The sequence below is a fragment of the Parasteatoda tepidariorum genome, chromosome 11 (assembly GCF_982258835.1).
Source record: "Parasteatoda tepidariorum strain Cologne lab strain chromosome 11, Ptep-v5.0, whole genome shotgun sequence".
NCBI classification, from domain to species: domain Eukaryota; kingdom Metazoa; phylum Arthropoda; class Arachnida; order Araneae; family Theridiidae; genus Parasteatoda; species Parasteatoda tepidariorum.
Window position 1 is genome coordinate 3,921,026 of NC_141765.1, and position 19,074 is coordinate 3,940,099.

General features: G+C 32.1%; 1 protein-coding gene and 1 long non-coding RNA gene across 3 annotated transcripts in view; one reads left to right on the top strand and one right to left on the bottom strand.

Annotated features, from left to right (window-relative positions):
- LOC107446622 (transient receptor potential-gamma protein-like) overlaps window positions 1-19,074 on the bottom strand; it is a 341,741-nt gene that overhangs the window by 148,905 nt on the left and 173,762 nt on the right. The window lies entirely within an intron of this gene.
- Window positions 1-19,074, top strand: part of LOC147801188 (uncharacterized) — a 62,400-nt gene that overhangs the window by 17,406 nt on the left and 25,920 nt on the right. The window contains exon 2 of the long non-coding RNA XR_015430564.1: window positions 265-382. This is a non-coding gene — a long non-coding RNA (uncharacterized LOC147801188). The remainder of the gene's footprint in view (window positions 1-264; window positions 383-19,074) is intronic.

The window sequence follows — 19,074 nt, forward strand, 5'->3', positions numbered from 1 at the left end:
TATATCTGGTTTTTTAAGTACTAACTTTCAATCTTAATTCTGAAAAATAATGAATTGAAATACTTTGTGCAGACAAGATTTTAAGTTACTAGACTAGACACACAAAATCGCATTTCATGAATCGTTTTCTCGAATATTAAGATATGTCACAATGTGGAAAGTTTGGTGAGAAGAGCGTTCCGGAGTTATAACTCATTAATTAAGCTTTATTGCTTGAACAATTTAATCGAACTTTTTTAAGACATTTTTATTTCCCTTTTTCAGAGATGCACTGCCTTGAGAAAAACATTTTACTAGGAGGCAGAAAATTAGATCAGAGTTTTAGGCTAAAAATGCTTCAAAAGCTTCATACAACTGGAATAAGGAAGCATTATGTATATATGTAAGTTTTGATTATTTATATGCATATATCAGTAAACAAAATCACTCTGAATAAAGTTTAATAATTTAAGAATAAAAATTTAAAATCCAAACTTGACAACCACTAATTTAATTTCCCTACAAAGCGGAGCAAGCTTTTATAACTCTGTTTATCCAGAGATAATTCCATTTAAAAGTATTTTTTATAATCATTTATTGTTTTTCTTATTTTTTATTTTTATTCTTATATTCAATAATAGAAGGAAAGTGTTTGAGGTACAAAACATACGAATTTTTACATTATTTTTAACTACTTAATTTTAAATGTCAAAATTCAAAATTTGAAAGGAATTGGTTGAATAGTTCTTAAGAAAAAAAAATAAAAAAATACGGTTTTCTTGAAATTATATTACTTAGAAACTATTCGGTTTATCTCGTTTAAATTTTTAATTTTGTCATTAGAAATTACTGAGATTAAAAGTAGGTAAATATCTATAGTTTAGAGCATAAATATTTTTAAATGTATTAAATTAAATGAATAATCATAAATGATAATTGTAAAACGAGTTATACAATAGTATGCAAAAAGATTGCAAACCACTTGAAAAGTTCAATAGAGGTGATGAAAATACGCAAACAATGAAACTAGGGAATAAATGTTGAAAAAGTGACTAAGCGGACTAAACTAATTGCAGCATATTTTCTTGGATTAAAAATCTATGCTAGTCGATATAAATTCCGAGAAAGTACGTTTTTGGGACTATTTTCTTAACTTAAAATATTATCTGCAATAATTAATTAGCATATTTATATTCAGTCTTTCAAACCGTTAAGGTTGCATTTTTGTACGTGAAAATCATATCATTTGATCAAAAGTTATTAAGGTGTTCCTTTTTAATATTGCACACTGAGTGCAGGGTGATATTGCAGGGTGCCTATGCAGGGTGATATTGCATTTGATATAACTTGTTGGACATTTGATAAAGTATTTTGTTGTTTTCTTTTTTTGTCTAATTTCATTTATTCGAAAAGGATTTACCAAGTTGAATTGTTAAAACAGCAGAGGTAATTTGAAATAATATTTGATGGCTTTTAGATATAATTTACAAAATACAGAACTACTTGAATGACTAGCACCAACTAATAATATTATTTACTACAACCCTATTGATCTTTTAGAAAGCTTCTATTCTATTGATTTTTTCTGTCACGTCTAGCAACAGAAAGTTTTTATATATTGGGAAATATGTTGAGATAAATGTTTTATTTCTATTGATATTTAGGAGGATTACTTTCTTCAATATATTTCATTGATTTAAAAAAATAAAAAATACCCAGTCAAACTTTTCATGCCAAACCTGAATTTTTATTTTTTATGAAACTATATGCGCATATTTTGCTGTTTCACCTTCCTAAAAAATATAAACTCTTTTCTGAAAATAAAAAAATCGAAAAAGATTTTCTTTGTTATTTAGGTGATGTTTAATGCAAGTTTGATGTTTGACAATAATTAATGTATATGTTTACTAATTTGCACCATAATCCTAAATTATGTCAATATAATTAATTTTTAACTGTGCAACTAATTATAAACATGATTATCTTAATAAACAAATGTCGCAATTGCAGTTAATTATTTTTTGAGAACTAGTTAAGCTTTCAAATTTTAAAGTTTTACCGTTAAAACTAAATATATTATCCACGCCAAAATTTTGAATATCCTAATGAAAGAAATCGTATAAAGGGGAAAAAAGATAAACTAAAGCTAGTATACTGATATATACAGGGTGATCCAAAAGTCCTGATACCATTAAATATTCAGTGAAATTCACCTTGAGTCTAAAAGAAGAAAAAAAACATGGTTTTAATCCTTAAGAAAACTATCCAATATGATTTGACACACGATCTTACCCCCGAGCTGTGGACCGGACAATTTGAAAATTTATAAGATAATGTCCCACTTTTTATTGCAGTTTTGGATTCTCCAGAAAAAGTACCCCGATTAGATATTCATGTTTTTACATTTTGGTTCGCAAAAGGCGCTGTATGCGCAAAAGGAAAATAGTTTTTGGGTTTGGTGATTTGAGGTTGGCATGGTTGAAAAGCTTTATGAAAAAGGTCAAACATCTGTTTTTCTTCTTCTTTTACATGTATGTAGGAGGGGTAATTGACCATTCTCCTTGAAACCATCTACTTCCTCATTCAAAGGGGCCGCCGGAGAGTCCCGACTACCTTACTTCCTTTTTTTTTAACTTTAAAGCTATCCTCTTTCATTCTTTGTCCCGTAATTCTGAATGTAGGCATCTCCCAGCTAATTGATTTCTTTTCTTTATTAAATTTGTTTATTGTTAAGTTAATTATTGTCTTTTTTCCTCCAGTGCCCTACAAGTCACTATATGTATTTCCCAGAATATTTGCCCATACCGGGACTTTTGTAGCACCCTATATATACAAAATGCTAGAATAGCGATCACAAAGAATTAGCCCAGAAAAATTTATTTTGAATTGATTTATATTTAGGTAAATGTGTTTTATAGTTGTAAGGAAAAAGTTTTCAATTCGCTCAAATAGTTCCAGAGATATGGTAATATACGTAAAAAGCGAAATCAACATTAAGAAGACCAAAATTCCGACTTGCAAAGTAATTCTATTTTTCTCTCTTATAAGTCAAATTTGAGTACTTCTTCTTGAAGAATGGAGAATAGAATCTTTTGAAACATGGAATATTAGAAAGTTATACCGAAGTAATAGACTTCAAACTTTTAACTAAAAAGATTAGCAATTATCGCACATGGAATCCTTGAAGCAAGGTATTATTGTCCATAATCGTCACAAATATTAACACATTTTTCGGAACTGGTTTTCTTTTATGTAAGCTCATTGAGCACCTAGTGATTAATCTTATTGTAAAGTCATTAAGAGTTTAAGAAATACGGTCATGTTTCTTTTCCATATTAGATGTGTAATATATTTCTTTAACCAGAGCCTAGTAACAGCACATGCATTGACAAACAGCAAGCACAAAAACGGAAGAACTTTTTTTATGAATTTATTAATTATGAATTTTTATATATTACATATAATATATATGAATATTATTTTTATGAATACATGCCCTAAAAATGATCTTAGGAGTATGATTGCAGAACGGCGTATGACCATAAGAATATAAATTTACTCATCGAAGCCAGAAGAGAATTCTTTATACCTGACAAGCTGCTGAGACTACTCTCTTTCACACAATGTGGGGCAAAACGAGTTTAAAAGAAACTACTTATGAACAGTTTATTTATTATAAAATGTAACTTCTTAAATAACAAAATGAATTTATCAATTTGAAATCTTATAAGATTCAAATTATTGTTTCTAATTCATAAAATACATTTTTAACATACAAAGGAAAAGAAGACAAGGAGTATGCATAAATATTTACCATTCTGAAGATCCGAACGATTAAAGATAGATTTTCCAATTAATGTTATAACTAAATTTATAAAGTAATTTTAACTATTTTTGTCGTCTTTAATACATATTTTTCACCTAAAATTTTCAAAAATGTTTTTTTCTATTTCTGTCTCACTGAAACCTGTCCTCAAAGTCATACCCTACTCATCAGTTACTCCCTCAAAGTCATACCCTATTCATCAGTAACTCCCTCAAAGTCATACCCTACTCATCAGTAACTTCCTCTAAGTCATACCCTACTCATCAGTAACTCCCTTAAAGTCATACCCTATTCATCAGTAAGATATGATATTTGAAAGAGAAGATTTAGATTGAAGACTAACGGATCGTCTTCCAGTAGCAATTAGTTGTGATGAGTTCTTGCATGAAAAGACAAATGAGGCGTGTGGGAAACTTCATGCCCCTAATTTTAAAATGATATATACTGGAAGAAATGGGATACAGATCACCCTCAGGGTGACAAGACAATAAGAGTTTAGAGATTTATGGTAATATAGTACGTAGAAAGCCTTATTTTTCAATTTGCAATCGCTTTATTTTAATTGACATAACATTACTCAACTCGTGCTAATAGAGCCTTTCTAATGGCGGTATTTAATCGAAGGCAGAACAAAGAAGATAAAAAGGAAAAGTTCAGCTCTTCGAATACGTAACTATACTCTGTTGCAAGTTAAGAAAAAACAATTATCCCTATGGAAATAGCCTGTTTGCGTCTAAGTGCAAGCTAAATGGATGCCAAGCTTCAAGCGCGAACAAATATCAACAACTCTTGAAACGATGTAACACGGCCATCTTTTCGCTTATAAAAAATAGCACGAATTAAATTTCTGTCTGACAAAGTTAATTTCAAAAAACGTTTCTATTGTGTTGAAACCATAATTATATAATTTAATAGCTAAATAAAACGCTGAGGATTACTTAAATCCCTTTTCTCAACTTGGTATAACGTGGGAAACTTCTCTAATCTTTGCCAGGAAAACTAATCCAGCAACATACTCATATAGCAGAACATCAAATATACTAAGATACGAAGCAAAGTGATGGTCAGGAGTGAATCGGATAACTCTAATGCATGGTTGTCCCGCCATTTTATTCTCTCTTTCTATCTCAGAATATGTTAGAGGGTTTATTCAACATGGATGATATAAATGTATTATTAAAGATATATTTTAATTAATAGTACCGCACTCTTTATAAATAGTGCAAAACTGCAGAACACGCCAACAATAAATAAAAATAGAAATCTTTTCTTCTCCCTAACCCCAGGAATGGTTGGGAGAAGAAGAGGGTAGAAACCTGTTTCAAAAACTTCTGCTATAGTGAAGCTTTCAGGAGAACTTCTCCAAACTTCAGTCTTGTGTAGTGTTCTCCAAACTTCAGTCTTGTGTAAAAATTACTTCGAATAGGGGTGCGGGGTGATTAGTTTTATCTTGCTCTTTGCCTAAAGGCCTGTTTAGACGATCCAAGTTCTTGGACGAAAATTGATTAATATTGATGAAAACTTGTTTTGCTTTGAGCTTGGATCGTGTAAACGATCATCCAAGTACTTGGTCCAAGTTCTTGGACGATAGTAGAGCATGTTCTACTTTCCATCCAAGTTTTTTCTCCCTTAACCAATCAGCGTCTTAGGTTTTGTGACGTCAGCAAGCAGGCATCAGATTATGTCATTTTGTTGCCTGTTTTCATATATTTTAGTGCAAATAAATTGATCTGTTACGGTTTAATTGTGTTATTATGATTTTATCTAAATTTATTTAGTAATTTTAAACTTATATAAGTATTATTTTATAATGATTAATATGAACATTGCGCTGTGCACAAGTTCTTCTTCCGACCAATCAGTGACATTCTAGAACTTGGATAGTGTCGACGAATCATCCAATTTCTTGGACAGAGAAATTCCTCCAATTTCTCGGATTCAAGAACTTGGACCGTGTAAACAGGCCTTAAGTCAGTGTGATTAAACCAATCAACACCTTCATTCCTCCATTGCACCCCAATTAAAAATGTGCTCTTGCTTGTAACCATAGCAGCGTCACAGACTTTTAGTCTGGAGGAGTTCTGCTCAAAGTCGCACAATACGTGTCTTTAAATATTGTCTTTTCATATAGTTGCCTTTTTGTATCTATACATCTCGTCCCCTATCCCAGTAGATAATGGGAAGAGAAGAGGGCGTTTCAAATATCTCTCTTATTGTACCCCAAGTGTTGCCTCAGAAAAACTGTTTACATTAGGTCTATGGAAGCTAGCCTTCTTCCCCTATGCATATTCATTGAGCCTAACACCACTAGGTTTTTTCTTGCAATAATTAAGAGTGATTAGTTATGGTTTTTAAGTACAAATCGTTAGTGTGGGAAACCGCATACCCCCAAATTTTCACATGGTTAATAACAAAACATGTGAGCAATAAAAACAAGTCTGAGGATGAAAGGACAGAGTTATTAATTTTAATTGCTTCATGGCAAGTTAGAATATGGAAAATCTTTTCTATCAATTTGTACTCGTGATACTTTATTTAAATGAAAGATAACTCTACTCGCGTCATTAGGACTTCTTTTTCCTGGTGTATAAAATAAAATAATCGGTACAAAGAAAGAAATGCTTTTGATTATTCCCAGAATTCTAAAATGAAAGGGTTCAGTCAATGCCTTTACCCAGCTTTACTAAAAGACAGGTAGAACCAGAAACTCTTCAAATTTCAGTTTTTTTAATGCGTCGTTATAAGATATCTTAATAAGTTACGAGAAATGATATTGTAAGGTCCGAAAATATCCAATTATCCAGAGACTCAAATTATCATTTTACAGCAAATTTAATAAGTTTATAATAATAAGATGTTGAGAAACTCGAAACATATTATCTTTCAGAAACCATCATACATGAGAAACCTTTCATAACGATGTCATCTATATATAGGTGAGAAACAAATGATTCAATTGGATTTAGTTTTAAAAAAATAGAAAGAAAGATGTTTGAAAGATTAAGGTAGATTTTCATCAGGTTAAAAGTATCTGAAAAAAAAAGGAATTGTATGTTGCAAAGACGCTGAAAAATAGGAACCTTGAGAGGTTTTGCCATTACATGAGAGTACTTTCGAATTAGGAGAATTACTTGTACTCCTCCCCCCTAAAAAACAGTAAAAAAAAAAACATTGAAAGTTTTTGATAAGTTATAAAGGCAAATAAAGTCAAAAGAATTAACAAATGCTTGTTTGGTAGTTATAATAAAAAAAACGCGAATTTTAAAAAAATAAGATATTTTTTAAAATATTCTTTTGGGCAATGTTAAAAAAATAATCACCAAGAAAATAATTATTCATCAAGTTGTTTCTTTTCCTAACTTTGAACTTTATAGTTTAATTAAAGTCAGTTGAATAAAAAAGAGTAAAATTATAGCTTCATAAAGGAGGTAGAAGAAAAATATCGAATACCATACAATTTAACAAATTAATTGTTAGTGATATTGCATTTGAAATATGAATAATTTGAAATTCATAGCTTAATTCTTTAATGAAGGTTTTTGTGATAATAACTACTGAACAACACATAACCTCGAAACACTAGAAAGTAAAGTGTAACATTAATCCTGATAATAGTTGAAAAATTGCAATACTTAATACATCTGACCTCTCTGAAAGCCGTTCTTAATATATATTTTTTAAATCCTTATGAAAAAATTAAGATAAAGAAACTCCCAAAGCAACATTTAAGCCAAGAAACCAATGAAAACGTTATCTCAATTTGAAAAATCTCAATTAAGGAAGGCGATTGTACGGAATATCAAATCCTGCTTGATTGCAGGTTGAAATTTTTGGATATTTATAGTAATTATCTTTCAACTCCTCTTTATTTCATACGGCAATCAAACCGATTTTAGTATTTGTACTACCTAGAAAGGAATTTGAAACTTCATTGCTGATTACTGAAATTAATGTAAAAAGTGGAAATTAATGTAAAATGTAAAAACGGTTTGAGAAAGCAGGTAAAAACTACAGTGCGTTAAATAAAAAATTTTAATCTAATGATCGGAATTTCACATTCCAAGGATTCATTCTTAATGGTTCGACCTAAAATATGCTAATTAATTAGCGCAGACGATATTGTAAGTTACGAAATCAAATACTTTTTTGATGGATTCGGATTTCTGACCTCCCAAAGTATCAATTGTTTGATCGGGAAAGCCGTCTAAAGTTTCGGCCCTTAATGTTAATTTTACTTTTTGCGTATTTCACCATATCTAAAACAATTTATGCGAATTGAACACAATTGTAAAATTCACTTATCCAAAGATAATTCCGTGCAATAAAATAACTTTTAATAAATATTTATTACTTTTTATTATTTAATTTTATATTAGTCGAAAAAATTTTGAATAGCAAGATATGCAATTTTTTTACCGCATTTTTAGGAACATAATTTTGTATGGCAAATTACAAAACTTGAGAGAAATCGGTCAAATAGTTTCTAAGAAATTGAATTTTTGAAGCACAGTTTCTCTAAAATTCCTCAGAAACTATTTGAAATTGGTCAAATAGTTCCTGAGAAATCAAATTTTTGAAATACAACTTCTTTAAAATTCCTCAGAATATATTTGACCGATTTCAATCAAATTTTATTTTTTGCCATGTAAAATTATATTCTATAAAATGATGTAAAACGTTGACTACTTCACGATTCAAAATTTTTTCTCAAAAAGTTAAATAAAATAAGAAAAAATGATACATAATTACTAAAAATTATTTTTTTAGGGGAATTATCTTTGGATAAATAAATTTTATACTTTTGTGCAAAAGTTTTTCCCTTGAAAAGTTCTCGAGATACAGCAAAATGTAAAATTAAAGACTGCTTTTCATAGCAAACTATTTCCCAGATTGCGGCAATTCTGGGGGTCAGAAATCCATCGATAAAAGGTATTCAGAGAAACGTACGTGTTTGTATCTTAAAATATCGTGTGTACTAATTAATTAAAATATTTGAGGTCACCCCCTTTAGAATGATTCCTGGAACGCGAAGATCCAATTATTAGATCAAAAGTCACTCAGGATGGTCCATTTTTTTTATTTTGCGCAATGCATGGGGAAACATAGGATGGATATATGAGTAATCCATGGAATTCAGTACATTTTCATGGAGTAATTTATGGAAATGGAATAAATTATTTTTGTATTATATGAGGAGCTGTAAATCTTTATGATAACTAGATTCTGTTTTGTTTTCTTAAAAATTTCAAATCTGTTTAATCTGAATGGATTTTTCTGGATCATCTTAAAATAACTCTCTTATTTGTCAAGTAGTCGTGCGGTCAGATCATAACAGCCAATTTTCTGAACTGCAATTTGTCATATTTAAATGACGTCTTTATTTCTCGCTTAAATATTAATTTTTGAAATTTATTGCTCCTACTTTGTTTTTATTTCTATCATTTTTATAATTCTTTCTTAACGTAAATCTTTTTAACAACGCTGCTGAACTGACAATTGATTCAGTGTCAACTAATAAAATATTTCAAAAATATAACTTAACGACTCAAGCGCAATATTTTCCAGCCCTGAGTAAAAACGAGATTAAATTAATCCTACAGTCAATTTCTGCGAAGCTCTAGTTTCCTTGAAATAGTTACTAACCTGAGGTAACTAGGAAAGCATGTAATTCTTTTTCAATCACGCTGACCTATAGACAATTGATTGAAAACCCATATTAACTAATCTCAAAAATTCGCTAATAAAAGCACAATATTTTCCAGCCCTGAATAGAAATTTCTGAAAAGCTGAAGTTTTCTCGGAAAAACAGAAATCGCTGATAATTAAGGAATTCTTAAAGTTACTCCTTCTCAATTACGCTGTAGTACAGAGAAATGATAGAAATCACGTATTCAGTGCCAACTAATCCGAAATTTCAAAAATATAACTTTACAATTTATTGGATTTTGTTGAGAGCAAATCAGACTGAAAGTCACGTAGAACAAACTGAAAACTTAACTTTTATTTACATCAAAAATAATATAAAAACAATAAGATGTTGCCAGCACAGGAAACTTAAACTATCTAACTAATCTCGAACTCAAACCTCAACATCCTCCCCACCCTGGTCGACCTCGAGGGGGATGACCAGAGCTACCGGACGGGTTATATTGTGACCATTAACTCTCAGCTCACAGGATCTTATTTTTCCATCTCGTTCTTCATGCAAGTTCACCACTCTAGCTTTCTTCCACATGTGACGTGGTCGGACATCTTCTTGTAGAAGTACAATATCGCCAATTCGGATGTTAATGATATTGTCCTGATTACGAACTTGATGAAATGACCGCAATTGAAGCAAATATTCCTTGGACCATTTTTTCCAAAAGCGGTCGAGTAGGTCCTGCTGCTGCTTGTAGATTTTTCTTAGCTTTGTGTTGTTATTTGGGCTGGATGGAATGGCCGTTAGTTTTCGTCCTGTCAAGAAATGGCTTGGTGTTAAGGCTGTGGAACTGTCATCTTTTCCATCTTCGTATACCAAAGGTCGGCTGTTCAGAGCGGCTTCTATTCCAATGAGGGCCGTGGACAGACCTTCCTCGTCAAGAAGTGCTCGTCCGAGTACCTTTCGTAGACATCGCTTGACAACTCCTATTAGGCGTTCCCACCAGCCTCCCCACCAAGCCGCTCGTGGGGCGATAAATTTCCAAGTTATGCCATTTTGGGCATAATATTGCTGAGTTTTAGCTGATGACAGAACTTGCCATAGCAGAATCAAGTCCTTATTTGCTGCATGGAAAGTGGTAGCATTGTCGGTATAGATTGTGTTTGGGAGTCCTCTGCGGCCAACAAAACGTTGTAGTGCCAAAAGAAATTTGTCTGTGGTAAGATCCGACACAAGTTCGATGTGTAATGCACGTGTTGTTGCACATGTAAATAGTGTTATGTAGGCTGTGTCTCTTGATTTCAAACTTCGAATATTCACGGGTCCAGCAAAATCAATTCCTGTGGTAGTAAATGGAGCAGAAGGTACAACTCTTTCAGGAGGTAAAGTAGCTTCGATTTGTTCTCCGTATTTCGCTTTGGACAGCTTGCAAGGTAGGCATTTGTGAATAACTTGCTTTATAGCTTGACGTCCTCTTAAAATCCAGAAGGTTGAACGTAACTCGGACAGGATTATACGCACACCTAAATGGTGAAGTCGTATGTGGGTATGCTGGATCAAAAGGTGGACAAAATAGTGTTTACCATCGAGCAATAAAGGGTGTCGAGTGTCAGATGAAATGTTTGAAAATTGCAGCCTTCCCCCAAGGCGTAAATAATTATCTTCGAGAAAGGGATTGAAACAGGAAATTTTGGATTTTTTCGGCAGGGGACGTTCAGCTTTTAAGGCATTTATTTCAGCTGAGAAACATTGATTCTGTACAGTTTGTATCCAATAGTTTTTAGCTTTCTCTATTTCATTACAATTCAGTTCATGAGTTATGCGTTGCTGAGTCTTACAGTTGTATACAAAACGTAGAATCCAGGCAGTCACACGAAGAAATTTCGTATAAGAACTATAACGAGATATATCTATGATGGGTTCTGTAGTTGCAACGTAGGAGGATTGAAATTTGGTTTTTCGTGATTCAGCTTCAACTAGAGGTTGTGTACGTGTAGATAAAACTTTGATAGGCCAAGTTTCTGGATCATGTTTAAGCCATTTCGGACCGTGCCTCCAATATTCTAAAATCGATAATTGTAATAGAAAGGTACCACGAGTAAGATGATCCGCAGGGTTATCTGTACCGGGACAGTGGCGCCATTGTGCTGAAGTAGTGTTTTGAAGGATTTCTGTTGTTCTGTTGCAGACAAATGTTTTCCACTGGTTAGGATTTCCCTTTATCCAACTTAAGGATACAGTAGAATCGCTCCATAGTATGGCAGTGTGGGAATTCATGTTCGTTTCCCTGCAAAAGTACTGGAGTAGGCTACTAAGTGATGTAAGTTGCTGCAGTTCTTGGTAAAGAATCAGAGCTTCAGTATTCGTAGACGTTCCGGTTGCAAAATCATCCATATAGGTGTTATTCTCCATGTGTCTAGTTGCTGTAGGATATGCTTGTTTGTGTTTTGAAGCCAATTCACGAAGAGAAGCTGCTAATAAAAATGGACTAGAGACGAGTCCAAATGGAAGACGTGTGAATCGATAGGTTACAATTTTATCTTCAGTGCAGAGTTTCCCATCAGGAGTATATGTAGTATTGTACCAAATAAATCGTGTTGCATCTCTGTCTTCTTCTGCTAGAATCAGCTGCAGAAATGCTTGTCCCCATCACTAGTGATTGCTATTTCAGAAAGTCGAAATCTCAACAATGTGGCTAAGATATCAGGAAGAAGATTTGGTCCTACTTCAAGAGCGTCGTTCAAAGATGGGTGACCTGGAGAATGTGAAGATGCATCAAAAACTATACGCCACTTAGTTTCTCCATTTGTGATTTTCTTTACTGCGTGATGGGGCAAGTAATATGAACGTTCCTCATTATGTGTTTCTGAGACAACTTCAACGTGTTTTTTATCAATGTAATCTTGCATGTGCTCAATATATTTTTCTTTGAATTCTGAATTTGCATGCATTTTCCTTGTTAAAGATTTAAATCGTTGAATTGCGACTTCATAATTGCTCGACGAAAGTTGAACTTCTGGTTTCCAAGGCAATTTTACAACTCTTCTAACATCGATGATTTCAAAAGATTGATGAAAGTTAGTTAAGAGTTCAGAGTTGTGAGGACTTATTTTTCTTGTGTTGGTTGTATGCCAATGCTCTCTAAGTTCCAGAAATTTCGTACCACATTATCTAATTCCTGAGTTGAAGTATCCACATCAACATTATGAACCGTTGAAATGAAGGAAACTGTTGCGTGTGATCGAGTTCCACTAAGTACCCAACCAAAACTTGATGGGACCAAGGCCAGAGAATCCGACAACCTGACTGGAGCTTCAGAATTCATAACAATCCAGTAGTAATCTGCACCGATTAAAATCTCAATTGGTAAGTTCGACAATGAATCATCTGGATCAGCAAGTTTCATTCGCTTGTTTTTAGCAAAAAGTGAAACATCCGTTGATGAAGGTAGGTGTGATGCATATTTGTTGGAGCTTTCAAATGCAGTAACATTAACTTTAGATTTGTCCCAGATACTTGATAACTGAAATTTGACTTGTCTTCGCATGTAGCCAACATTAGCTGGGGATTCAAAGGCTTGAATGTCCAAATGTCTGGTTGAAATGACTGGAAGTTTTAAAGTATCTACAAGATTAGAAGAAACGAAACTAGATTGACTTCCACCATCCAATAGACAACGTGTCAGTTTTGTAATGCCAGTGGGCCCGGTTATGAAAACTCGTGCAGTTTGCAAATGAACGAAACTGGAAGGTGATACATCAATTTTGTTTGTAGATGTAGCCACAGGCTGCTCATTGATTAGGGGTTTGCATATTGATGTATGGTGTTTTCTCTTGCATTTGGCACAGCGAAATTTTTCTCTTCGGGGGCAATTTTTTTTGGTATGTCCTCGGTTAGTGCACAAAAAACATCTATTACTAGTCTTCAATTTCTGTATGCGCACGTCTATGTCTGTTACAACATTGCACTGTTGAGGCCAATGTCCGACAGTTTCACAGAAAGGACAAAAGGGTGACATTATTTTACTTTTGGTAACTGATTTAGAATTCACGTTAAAATTTTCTAAGGAAGATTTAATAGGATAGTCTGGAGCTAGTGAACCTTTAATATTACTTGCAGTAATTGATCCCTCGACCTCTTCTGATAAAAATTTCATTAATTTTGAAATATCGCTTTCGGCAAAATTTTCACGTTTGGCATGCACAATCCAGTTACGACAGATTTCATGAGGAAAAGCACGAAGTATTTTAGGAGCCAAAATTCTTCCGTATGATTCAGTTTTTTCTCCTAAAGCATCTAAAGCCTGTATTCTTCGATTACAATCAATATATAACTCATTTATTGCTGCTGGAGAGTGATTTTTGACAGGTTTTAGGTTTTCTAAATAATCGAGATGAGCCTGTATTATTTTATCTTTATCGCCATATTTCGATTTCAAAATATCCTTTGCTGTTGCGTATGTTTCTGCAGTTATATTAATTCCATCAACCATTCGTTTTGTTTCTCCATCTAAATATCCCCGCAAAAAAACATGCTTGTCAATCAGCGATAAACTTTCGTTTTTGTCGATACAGTTTTCAAAACGCTCCCAAAAACTATGGAATTCTTCAATTTCGCCGTAAAACGTATTTATTTTTATTGTAGGCAACTTTACTGTAACATTTGAAGGTGAAGACGAAAAATTATTTATATTGGCAGCTGTTGGCGATGTTTCAGAAATTGAATTCGTGTTCCGATTCGCTGTTCTTTTGAAATTAAATAACGCCAAATGAGCATATTCTGTGTATCTTTCGCATTCTATTATGTCTTCCTGATATTCTTCATCATTTAAAAAATTATGTATTTCATCGTCTGCCAAGGTTAATTCTTTTATTTTATCTTGTAAACGTTCAATATTGTATTCTTTTTCAGTTTGTGTACTAGCAGCATCGTTCAATTTCGTCGTTAGTTTCGTAATGGCGATACGTAGCGTTGTTCGTTTGCGTTTAAATATTACAAGTTTTTCACTACCGGTAGCCATTCCAATTCAGATTTTTGACGAAAGTAATTATAAAAGGTTCAGTATGACTTACCGAGTTATTTCTGCACCAAATATTGGATTTTGTTGAGAGCAAATCAGACTGAAAGTCACGTAGAACAAACTGAAAACTTAACTTTTATTTACATCAAAAAGAATATAAAAACAATAAGATGTTGCCAGCACAGGAAACTTACACTATCTAACTAATCTCGAACTCAAACCTCAACACAATTTGCCAATCAAGGCACAATAGCCCCGAATAAAAACAAGATTGAACGAATCGGATTTCTGCGAATCGGAATAATTATTAATTGCGGTATATAGAAACCTGAGATAATTAGGGAAGCAGTTTTTTCCCCTTTACAAAATGTTTAAGAAAAAAAGAGTATTGTTAGGGCAGAGTTTATTTCAATAGATAAGAAAGGATCTCAAATTTAGTCATAAAAAGAGTATATCGAAAAAGTCAGCTTTTATGTGATGCTGCTGGCTAAAATGATAATCGAATTGGCGAGGGCTTTATCCTTAGTTCTTTTTTAAGAAACACCGTGTCCTATCCTTCTTTTACGAACTTATATCTCAAAAAATAAAATGTACATAATATTTTATAATTTATGATGGAAAAAATTATTTTGTTTTAAATTTTTGTATTTATTTCAATAGAATTTTGTCATGGTCACACACGTTTTTTGATCTGTAAACAATTTTTTTTCTTAAAAATATTTATTACATTTTATCAATAAGCACTGGAAAAACTTTGTATCTGCTAATTAAAGATCTTGTTGAATGGAAGGTTAAAGTGACATTGCTGGAAAAATTAAGATTTATAGGGAAAAGCTCTCAGTTTAGTATTATTTAACTATACAGATTTTATTTAGTTTGCAAAGTGTTTTTCTGAAGATCTCAGTGGATGAAATAATCCATATGACAGTCTTTACGTGTTTTAGGAGTTGGCAAATGATTCAAGTGCACTTAGTAGCAAATTAAAACGCTACGAATGTGATTGGCATGACTGAAACTGCTTAAATGCGTGCTATGGTTTTTTATAATTAATATTGATAAATGTAACTTCCAGTTAATTAATCTTTGAATATATTTTGTAGTATATGTTACTTTCAATAACTCTGACATTTTAACACTGAGATGTAGCTTCTTATTAGGCATGTAAGAAATTACTTCATCCCATTAAAAAATGATTAACGTAATAAGAGTTTCAGTGACTCCATCCGTGTATTGGGATTGAATGATTTTATTTTATTAATTATATTTTGACGATTCTACCATAGTATCCCATGCCTGACACATGAAATTAACATATTTATCAAAATAATATTTAGTAAAATAACATTTGTTGTCTGTTTGTTTCTTTTCTTTAAAATAATAATGTATCAGCATTTTGAAAATATGTTTTTAATTCATTATCTAAATTATATACATGTTATGTTTATATTTTCTAACAATTATTGTTGATAATTGCATTAAAATAGGATCTCATGAATTGACGATAAACTGAAAGGCATTAGAAAAATATTTTTGGTTTGCTTCAATCTATTAAAATTTTAGTAGCTATTACAAGCAGTTAAATATTAAAATGCAGCATTGTATTCATTTATTCCATCATTTTACGTTTTGCACTCTTTAATGCACACAATAAGCTCTTGAATTGAAAGGAAGATATCACAAAACTATCTTGATTTCTTTTGCTTCACTTAATTTAAACTGAAGTAGCAATTAGAAGTGGTATAGGAAACAATGCATTGTGTGTCTTTACACTGTTACTGAAATTAACAATCAAGAAAGCACTTTAGCTCATATTTTAAAAAAGTAAAATATGCATATTCGTAAGTAAAAATTGGTTGCATAATATATCTATGCTTATCCATTTTATATACATACATTTTTATTTTTTAAAAAGTTGAGAAAAAAAAATATCTGAAAAGTAACTTTTAAGTTAGAATAAGTTCCTACATTTTCCATTATCTTACTGCTCGCCATATGTGTTTTGCTAAAAATATTAAAATTAATTATATCCTTTTAAGATAACACCGATTAAAAATCGATGAAAATCTCTAGTTGATTAAATCTTGTTTTACTCTTAGCTAATTGTTTTACTTCCCATAGAAAAGATAGTAAGCTGCTATTTAACTAATTTTTCCAAAAAAAGCAAAACATTTGTTCCACATTTTTTTCCAAAAATAATTAATTATCTTAAATTTTAAATCATTATTTATGAAATATCCGGGCTTTTTTGATCATAGGAACTGTGAGTAAATTAATTAGTTATGCTTTAATAAGTTTAAGGTAAGATATTGCTGGTAATGCTTTCTACCTAAGTAACTACAAAAGATAAATTCATTTATTGTATGATTCTTTAATTTTAATATGTCAAGCGCGATAAAAAAAGAAAGAAAATCATGAATAATTCATAAATAACCTTAAATAGGCTTACTAATTAGTGCTCATTAAGTTAAGACACAAAAGTATACTACATTTATATTTCCAAAATCTCAGCAAATATTCTTTTCTTTTGTTGAGATTTTAACTATATTTTTGTAAGTTTAAAAAACTGAGTTTTTAAGAATAATGAGCTTTTGAAATTCACATTTTTAAGAGCTATTTAATATCTATCTTTAAGCCCATAACTTAAAAAACCGAAATAACTGTTAGTTAAAAGGTTAATATTTAGGTTTCATCCTTTTAATGGTATTCAATTTTTTAACAAAATATAAATTATCTTATACTCAATAATTCAAAATTGTCTTATAAAATATTCCAATCTTCTTTGTGTGTAAAATTATTTTTCTCTTGTATTTAGTTGTGAGAAAAACTAGCAATGTAACAATCAACAATATTACGTCAATAATTTTTTAAATGTGATGAAATAATCTATTACATACGTAATAGGAAGCTACACATCAGTGTTAAAATGTCAAAAGTATTGAAAGTAACATGAAAGAATAAAACAATATAACATAATATAATAAAACAATACAATATAACATAAAACAATATAGCATAATATAATAAAACAACACAATATAACATAAAACAATATAACACAAAACATAAAAATAAAGAAATCTTTGTCAACTCTTTTTTGTTCAAGAGTCTGAGATTATTGCTCGAATTAACTGACATATCTAAGTAAGTTGATTGCAGTAAGTCAGTGTATTGTGGCTTTTGTCTTTGGCTGCGAATGTTCGATACCCAGCGCTAAATGCTGGGCTTCCGTTAGGACAGTGATTCAGAATCCACTATTATGTAATGTGTCTAGTGGTTTCAAAGCTAAAAAAGTCAGCACACAGTTGCGTTATTGAAAAGCGTAGTGCCGGCTGATTTCAACAACCATCTGGCCTTAGGACGTCTGCATAGACTATCCTTAGGCCTTTGGACTATCTTAGGACTACCATTACAGATTAACCCCTTACCTTTGTAAATAGTCTTTTAGTGAAATTTTGTTGTGACATTAACAACCAAACTAAGATTGAGTTCCTTTTATTTTGTGGCAATGAAAAAAAAAATTTCAGACTGAAAATAATCCAAAGGAGGAGTAAATTACGATAAATTATTATTAAATGTAACACTGAGAATTAATATGACATTTTACTTAAACGGATAAAGTTTATTTGGAAAAATGTCACAAAATATTCATTGATAGTTGAATCTCATTTAAATAAATAAACTATTTGACGAAAAATAGTAGTTTAAAAAAACTACTTTTCAGAGGGTGAGTTTAAAGCATCAATATTTAACAGTCCATTTCTCAGCGAAAATACATTTTCTCCTGGTAAAAGTAAATACATATTGTCTCGTCCCCAATGGTGACTGGTGTAAGTTAAATCTATCTGGTCACAAAATCCTCCATGTTCCCATAACAAATCATACCTCTTTTGGTACTGAATTAGAGATAGATCGTTCTCTGGTTCAGGTCGAAATTATGATCTGTCCGCCCTCTAAACCGGGCTGTGACGTGTGTGGTGTATGGGGCTAAAGACATATTCTTGGCCATAGATGGTGCCACTGAGAAACAAGAAGAGCACTTTCTGTCTTTAATTCAGTTTGTTTCACCAAGCAGGCTTGCTTGAATTGGGAAGTGGTATTAGAAACTACAACAGCTACAACAACATATTGTTTCCAATGTAAACCAATCGGTATCGGAGACCTCGTACGGTCGGCAAAAAAGTTGCTCATTTCTTTGGTGGAGAGCTGAAGGTTGCGATGCAAACAGCAGATATAATCCCCCGGCAGGTGTGCTTACCTAGTTACACATTTCATCTGTCGTGGCTCAATGTCCTCGCATCGGATGTGGGGTGAAAGTTTAGAGAACGTCGTCTGATAGGGATCAATATACGTGTCAATGTCCAATGAAACAGAGCATCGTGGTAATAGTTGTTTATCTACGTTGCACTAGAGCTGCACAATAAGCAAGTGGTGATGGACTGGGGAACATCCCTGAGGATGATCCGAAGACATGTCCTCCTAATTTTGATCCCCGGCGAAGGGAGTATCTCCTCCGAATTGGTAGTTCAACGAACTGCACGTAGAACAGTTTAATGACATCAACCAGTAATGCTTGACTTCAGTGATCAATTAAAAATCGCGTCTTACGGT